Source organism: Rhinolophus hipposideros (genome assembly GCF_964194185.1).
Source record: "Rhinolophus hipposideros genome assembly, chromosome: 9".
NCBI lineage: Eukaryota > Metazoa > Chordata > Mammalia > Chiroptera > Rhinolophidae > Rhinolophus > Rhinolophus hipposideros.
In genome coordinates this window covers 85,851,155-85,859,623 of record NC_138055.1, presented here as the reverse complement: position 1 = coordinate 85,859,623, position 8,469 = coordinate 85,851,155, and the positions used below count along the sequence as shown (strand labels likewise).

General features: G+C 41.5%; 1 pseudogene across 1 annotated transcript; it reads right to left on the bottom strand.

Moving 5' to 3' along the window:
* Positions 1–4,193: 4,193 nt before the first annotated feature.
* LOC308501940 (serpin B6-like) lies at positions 4,194–5,329 on the bottom strand (annotated as a pseudogene). The gene has a single exon. The product of its transcript is annotated as a serpin B6-like (transcript).
* Between the last annotated feature and the right edge of the window lie 3,140 nt (positions 5,330–8,469).

Genomic DNA, 8,469 nt, shown 5'->3' with positions numbered 1-8,469 from the left:
TGTGCAGTCTTCCTGTCTCCCTGATCTGCTCCTTTCCCACTGCGTGCTGCTGTCCACCTTCCTCCTTCTCTGTGAACACATCAAGGTCTTTATAGGTCTTGACCTTCCTATTTGCAATTTCCTCTGCCTGGAAAGTTCTCCCTGCAGGTCTCCTATGGCTTGCTCCCCCTCAGCTTCAGGTCTCAGCTCAAGTCTCACCCCTGAGAGTACCCTTCCCTGACGCCCTGGTCCACAGTGACTTCCTCACTCCTGCCCCATAGCCACTCCCAGCCGCACCACCCCAGTGGTGTCCTTGACAGGATTTACCACAATCTGAAGTTGTCTTCTTTATTTGTTTGCTTACATTTGTAAATGTATAACCTCCCTGAGTAGAAAGGAACCTCACCCTCTGCTCACTTCTGTGGTGACTGGAAGAGTGCCTGGTACATGTACGGTAGGTACTCTGCAAATATGTGATAAATGAACTGAACAGGAAACAAGGAGAACTATCACCTGAACTCCATCACACAGGCTCTTCAATGTTTGGATTGTTGTTTGGTTTCTTGAGGCCTTTCACTCACCCAGGTAAATCTAGTGTGGTTATAAGGTTGGCATGTTCTGTAACAAAGAAGCCACAGACGCAGGTATTTACATCAACTCCTGCAACCCACTTCCCATCTCACACACACCGCAAGCTCTGGATATAAAAACAATGCAATACAAAACAAACAAATAAAAACCTAGTTTCCTAGCTGAGAGAGAAGCTTCCTATCTTACTCGTTGAGTCAGCTCCATTGCAAACTTGATGCCATGGTTTGGGGCTCATTTGGGTTACGTGGAAATGGTCTCTAGTCAGGTAAGGCTGTTGATGAATGCATCTGTCTTTTTTACCAGGCTGTTTTCCCGTTGGGTATGTATGTGCTAAATGGACGTTTCTGAGATGTTGCTAATAAGCTCAGGTTTGACCAAAGATTTGACCTCTGGAGAGGTCATATTTTCTTCTTGCTTCCTTGCTTCCTTGCTTCTCTTTGTCATCACAGAAGACCTCAGAGTCTGTGTGGGAAAGACGGGTTGCTGGCTCACTGGCCTGGAGAGAACTTGGCCCCCATCATCAAAGAGACTTTATGTTGCATATTGTAAAATCAAAAGACTTTCAGGGAATACTACGACTTTTTCTTTAAAATATATCTAAAACAACCCAAACGTCCATTTGATGAACACATAAACAAAATGTGGTGTGTACATACGGGGAAGCTTATATTGCCTTAAAAAAAGAATGAAATCCCGACACATGCTACAACATGGGTAAAGTTTGAAGACATTCTGCTAAGTAAAACAAGACAGACACAAAAGACCCAATGTTGGATGACTCCACTCATGTGAGGTATTCAGAACAGTCAAACTTATATAGACAGGAAGTAGAACAGTGGCTACTAAAGGATGGAGGAAGTGAGAAATGGGGAGTTAACGTGAGTGTATATAAGTTCCAGTTGAGGATGATGGGAAAGTTCTGGAGATGGATGGTGGGGCTCACAGCATAACGATTGTCAATGTATTTAATGCTACTAAGCTGTATACTTTAAAATGGTTAAAGTTGTAAATTTTATGTTACATATATTTTACCACACACACACACAAAATGTATATCTGAATCTCTTTTCAAATGTATCTTTTACTCATCCCCTCTAACAGATTTCAGACATTGTATTTGAATTGCTTTTTAAATGTGTGCTATAAATTTGTTTACTTCAGAGTCCCAGTTGTTCCCAAAACAATCTGAGAAAAAGGATTGTGTGTGCATGTGTGCATGTGTTAGAGTGTGAGGGGATCTTAGTTATAACCAGGTGTATAAAAAGAACGGGTAAAACTGAGGTGTTAAAAACTGAGGTGAAGTCACCTAGCTAGCTGGCCGCTTTCTTTGTTTCTTCCACATGGAGATTTTATAGAAAATTGCAAATGTCTTATTTCACAAAATTCAATGTGGAAGACACAAATGTACTTAACTTTGTAAATGTTAAGTGTAAAACGTTAGGCAAAAGCAGCCGTATTAGCATTTGTCACCTATATGATTGTAGAGTGAAAATCATTCATTCCAGAAATATTTATGAGCCCATAATGTGTCAGGCAGGCACTGGGGACATGAATTAAGCATGACCCCTGAAATTCCTATAACCAGGGCTGGCTACATAATTTGTAGGGCCCAGTGCAAAATGAATGCAAAATGAATATTCAGAGCCTGTTAAAAAATTATGAAGGATTGCACGGTGATGAGAGTAGGACCTATGCATGGGCCCTTCGCACTGTGTGAATGGAGGTGTGAGGGTTGTGTAACGGCAGAGGGCTCCGGCCCAGGGGCCAGGCTGCCCCCAGAGTCAGGTGGTTACATGAATGTCTGCTCAGTCTGTGGACGGCACTGGGAGAGCAGGGCTTCTCAATTGCACATTTACACTACCTCTCACTTTAAGTAAATCTCTTTTACCTTTTAACACATATTAGAACACAGTCTGTAGTACAGTTCAATAAATATTCTTGTGCCAATTTTCCATTCAATCAGATTATAATCTAGTCATTTTCCATTTGGGGATCTCCATCTCTACCCACAATCATCAGTAGCAAGCCAGGTAAATAGTAGGTACTCAATTATACTCGTTAAAAGGGTCAACATTTGATTCTGGAATAAAATATGAGTAGTGTCTGGTGACTACGGAAACTGATTTACTACTAGGATAAGGATGATGATGAGAACTATACTTTTTTGAGAAACCTCCATACTGTTTTCCATACTGGCTGCACCAATCGCAATTCCACCAACAGTTCAAAGGGTTCCCTTTGCTCCATCTCCTCACCAGCACTGTTGTTTGTTGATTTATTGATGATAGCCATTCTGACTGGGGTAGGTGATATCTCATTGTGGTTTTAATTTGCATTTCCCTGATGATTAGTGAGATTGAGCATCGTTTCATATGTCTATTGGCCATTCGTATGTCCTCTTGGAGAAATGCCTATTCAGGTTCTCTGCCCATTTTTTCTTTGGATTGTTTGAAGGAGGTTGGTGTTAAGTTGTATGAGTTCTTTATAAATTTTGGATATTAAGCCCTTATCAGATGTATCACTGGAGAATACCTTCTCCCAGTCAGGCGGCTGTCTTTTGTTATTGGTCTCCTTTGCTGTGCAAACTGTTTTTAGTTTGATGTAGTCCCACTTATTTGTTTGTTTATTATTTATTTATTTTACTTTATTGATTTGTTGTTGTTTTTTGTTTTCCTTGCCCAAGGAGATATATCAGTAAAAATATTACTAAGGGTAATTTCTGAGAGTTTACTGCCTCTTTTCTTGTAGGAGTTTTATGGTTTCTGGTCTTACATTTAAATCTTTAATCCGTTTTGAGTTTATTCTTGTATATGGAGTAAGAAGCTTGTCCAGTCTTTCTTTCTTCCTTCCTTCCTTCCTTCCTTCCTTCCTTCCTTCCTTCCTTCCTTCCTTCCTTTCTTCCTTCCTTCCCTTTTTTTGGGCATGTATCTGTCCAGTTTTCCCAGCACCATTTATTGAATAGACTGTCTTTACCTCATTGTATCTTCTTGCTTCCTTTCTCCGAGATTAAATGATCATGTAGGAGTGGGTTTTTCTAGGCTCTCTATTTTGTCCCATTGATCTCTGTGTCTGTTTTTATGCCAACACAATGCTGTTTTGATTACTATAACCTTGTAGTATAATTTGATATCAGGTAATGTGATACCTCCAGTTTTTGTTCTTTTTTCTTAGGATGGCGTGGCTACTCAGAGACTTTTATGGTTCCATATAAATTGTTCTAGTTCTGTGAAAAATGTCAGTGGTGTTTTGATATGAATTGTATTGACTATATATATTGCTTTGGGTAGTTGGACATTTTAACTATTAGTTCCTCCTGTCCATGAGCATGGTATATACTTCCATTTATTTGTATCTTCTTCAATTTCTCTCTTCAATGTCTTATAATTTTCTGAGTACAGTTATTTTACTTCCTTGGTTAAATTTATTCCTAGATATATATTTTTTATGCAATTGTAAATAGAATTGTTTTCTTTTTTGGGGGGGGGGGAATTTTAAAATTAGGCCCTTTATTTTTGGATTGCTACCAAAGGTCACTTTGGATTGCAGGCACATTGTGAAGTGTCAGAGGAAAAGTGGGGCAGAAGGAGACAGGAGAAGGGCTCTGTGCAGTGCTGACCATCTCTTTACAGTGAGGAGAATCGGCCACAGAACAGAACACTGTTAGTTTTGCTGTGCTGGATAAAGCAAAGGAAGTGGTGGTCAGCACAGAACCTGGGCGTGATCCTTGCACATCAAAGCATCATGACGGCGGCAGTGGCGGCTGCGGCCTCCGTGCTCTTCTCGTTGACCTCCACAAAGGACTTGTGCACAGCCTTGGACAGATACAGGTCTCTCCACGACAACATCCCGGAAAAGTCCGTCTTGCCCACCTCAAAGGCATCGGTCATGCCCAGAGAGCAAAGGACATCCTTCATATCATAATTCTCCTCCAGCTTAAATCTAGAGAGGAACACTTCCACCTCTTCTTCATCCAGCATGTCTAGCTTTGTCCATTCTATGAATTTCTCATAAGTCAGTGCTTTTTCCACCTTTTCCAAACCGACGTCTTCATCTGGAAGCATGATGATCATGTTCAGCTCTTTGCCGACATAAGGAACCACCAGAATTTTGGTAAATACTTCTCCTATGTAGGTCGTATGAAAGGTGGATTTCTTAAACGTCATTTGCACAGGTTTCTTCTCATCCTTGCTGACTTTAAATGGTCTTTCCTGGGTCTGCTGTTTGTTAAACTGTTTATCCCAGTTTCCCTTGAAGTAGATGGCATTCACCAGAACAAGAGGAGTCTGTGGACTCACTGAATTTGGAGACAGCAACTCAGTAATTTTACCTTCTTCTTGTTAGCCACCCAGGTGTTTATGTGTTTTCTGGCCTCCTCTGTAGCTTTGAAAAAGTCAAGCTCTTCCATCTCTGCTTGGTAGAATTTGCGGCAGAAATCTTTGAAAGATGAGTTGAAATCATAAGACTTTTCTCCAAAGAGCCTGTTGGCAGTTCTAAGCAAGTACTTCGTACCAGTCCTGTTAACTTCGGTGAGAAGCAACTGGAAACGCTGGTGGACATCTTCACCTCCACTGCTGCTTTTATTTAAAGAAAGTGCCTGGGCCATCTGGTCCACGGTGTTTCCCTTTGCCCCCATGAAGACCATGGCCAAAGCACAGGAGATGCTCATGGGTGAGAAAAACGTGTTTTTTGAGTTGTCTTCACCCAGATTTTTCAACAGGTTGAAGGCAAAGGTGCCATTTGCTTCTGATAGAGTATCCATCATGGCGAGTCACAGACTGTTGGCGAGGCCGTGGGAATGAGCGGAGCTGCTGCCGAATTGTTTTCTTAATTTCTCTTTCTGATAGTTCATTATTGGTGTATAAAAATGCAACCAATTTATGAATATTGATTTTATATCTGCTACTTAACTAAATTCATTTATCAGTTCTAATAGTTTTTTGGTGGAATCTTTGGGGTTCTCTATATGTAGTATCATGTCATCTGCAAATAATGACAGTTTTACTTCTTCCTTTCCAATTTGGATGACTTTTATTTATTTTTCTTGCTGTGGCTAGGACTTTCAATACTATGTTGAACAGAAGTGGTGAAAATGGAAATCCTTGTGTCGTTCCTAATCTAAGGAGAATTCTTTTGCCTTTTCCCCATTTAGTAGGATCTTAGTTGTGGGTTTATCATACATGGCCTTCATTATATTGAGATATGTTCCTTCTATTCCCACTTTGCTGAGAGTTTTTATCATAAATCGATGCTGGATTTTGTCAAATGTTTTTTCCGTATCTATTGATATGACCAGGGAAAACTTCTCCTTATTCCTTATGCTTCTTTTCCCTGTAATCAGTGGCCACTGTCAGAAGCAGTTTGGAATAATGATTGCAAAAGTAAGGTCTGTAGTCAACCCCCTGTTGGCTCTGTCCTTGTACTAGTTAGTTAAGCTCTCTAAGCCTCCAGCTATTAATAAGGACAATTCTCATGGCAGAGGCAGCTGGCGGCCACCCAGCCGCAGTGTGGATGTGTGGCTGGCCAGTCAGTGCCTACATTTCCCAGTCCTCCTTGCAGCCACATGTGACTTATTCTCACCAATGGAATGTGAGCAGAAGTGATGATCAAAGTGGTTAAGAAGTAGGTAACCACCCACCCACTTCTTCCCTAACCTGCAGCCAAAAGGAGAGAATTCTGAAGACCTACAGGATCCAGAAACATAAAATAGAAGGAGAAAAGTTCCTACATTACATAGAAGAGTGCCCACCCAGGAGTACTCAGAATAGACTGAAGTGAGTGAGAAATCAACTTTTCTTTATGTTAAAGTGCAGAGATTTGGGGATTTATTAAAACAAGTAATGTTAACCCAAACTAATACAGTTATAAATTCCTACTTTAAGGTTATCATGAGATTGAGATGATATCTATAAAGAATTTTACACCCGTTAATAGTCTCCATCATCTTTCCTCACAAAGTACCCCAAAATGAACAGTGTATACAAAGGTGCTATGCTGATGTTTCCTGATATTTTGTTAAAGAATATGCAAATGTGGCTGTCAGACAAATTTTCTAGCCCCTCTTCAAATCTGATATATAGAAATTTTGTAGTTGCTGTTGCTTAGCAACATGGCAATAATCAGCACTTTTAATTGTTAGTTATGAGTATTAACAAAGACAAGGGATAGAATTTTTATGGAAACAGTAATAAAAATCAGTAGTTATTGAATTCTTACTGTGTGCTAGACACTGTACTAAGGACTTGGGTATGTTATTCATTTAATTCTAACCACAAGCCAAAGAGGGATAGATCTTATTATCCCCATTTTACAAATAAGAACACTGAGATGCGAAAAGATTCCGTAACTTGTTAAGATAGAAGTAGCAGAACAAGATTTGAATCCAGGTGTATTCAGCGCCCAAACCTGTGTCCTTTCCTTCCTATTATGTAACAGGCTCCAGGGCTCCCCTCAGAGCCTACGGGCCCCAGTCATTGGAGGTAATTTAATCACCACAAAGCCATAGCCAATTCCCTGCCACTTGGTAGACTTTTTTTTTATCCCCTTAAAGTCAAGAGGCAATCCCAGATGGAGAGGTTTCTTTTTATTAAGGCATGATTTATATAGGTTACCTCACTGCAATATTTTTTAAACTTTTCTTAATTTTAATCCCTCCCCATAAATTGGAACATCATAGGAGGAAAGGACCAAAAACCTTATAAGGGCAGAGATCAGAGTATTTAGTGATTTTTTGCCCCTAGATTAAAGACACTACCCTCAGAGGCGCCCTCTTGCTCCCTGTGTCAACTCCGGCTTCTGAGAATTTCTGCATCACCCATGAGACCTGAAGGTTCTAACTCTGCTAGACATCTCTGGGCTGGAGGGTGACTTTGACAGGCCCTTGGGCCAGCTTGATAAATGAGATGAAAACGAAAGGCACAGATGCTCCATGTCACTCTGGAAAAAGGTGCACTCAGACCATGAAAGACAGGCCTGGACTGCGGCTTACAGCCCGTGTGTAGGGAGAAGGGGGCCACAGCACTGCCTCCTCCTAAAGGACGGGGGCAGTGTTCTCCCCAGAGCAGACTGGACCTGACCAGAATCCACCACTATTCCAATCCATCATACCTTTTTAGCGTTCCCAGCCTGCTCTACTGCACAACTTCATTTTTGTGAAGAATAGGTGTGCTCTCAGTGCTCAGTTTTCATGTTGTTTAATAACTCAAGGCAAGGGAAACAAGGAAAGTGTTACTAATGGTTATATACTTGGCATTTCCCTGTATGGATTTCCTCAAGCCTTAGCAATTTGAAGGTGTTAATGAATCACATTTCTCCTACCTTCTGGATTCTGAAGCAATGGAGAAAAGACACACGAAAATCAAAGATTGCATGAGGGCTCTTCTTGACGAGAAGGCTGATTTGAAGACTTGGCTGAGATCCAAGGCCAAAAGAAGCATTTTCTCTTTCCCATGAATTGAAATCATGCACTGGTCACGGGGTAAGCAGCAGCGGGCACGGACCTGCAGGAGTCATGGCAGAGTGGAGGGGAGGAGAACAGGCGCCACCTGTGGGTAGGCAAAAGGTGGTGAGCAAGACAGCTGTCACGCCTTCTCATTTTCCCCAGGAAAACTAGAAAGGAGGGCAGGAATGCTTCCTCCCTCTGGTAACCTTCCAGAGGGAGGAGAGCAGGACGGGGTCTCTATTCTGTAGGCATCATAGGAGTGGGGCAAAGAAACTTCCTTCCCAACAGATTGCTGGAGACAAAGAGAAAGGAGCCTCTGTTCTGGAGGCATCTTAGACGCCTGAGAAAGAAAATGAGTCTGGACCTCTGAATTAACCACACCGTCTCCATCTGTCAGCTGCCCCAGGCCTCCATTTTTGCACCAAGAAACTGACTGGATTTGCAACTTTGGGCTAAATAGC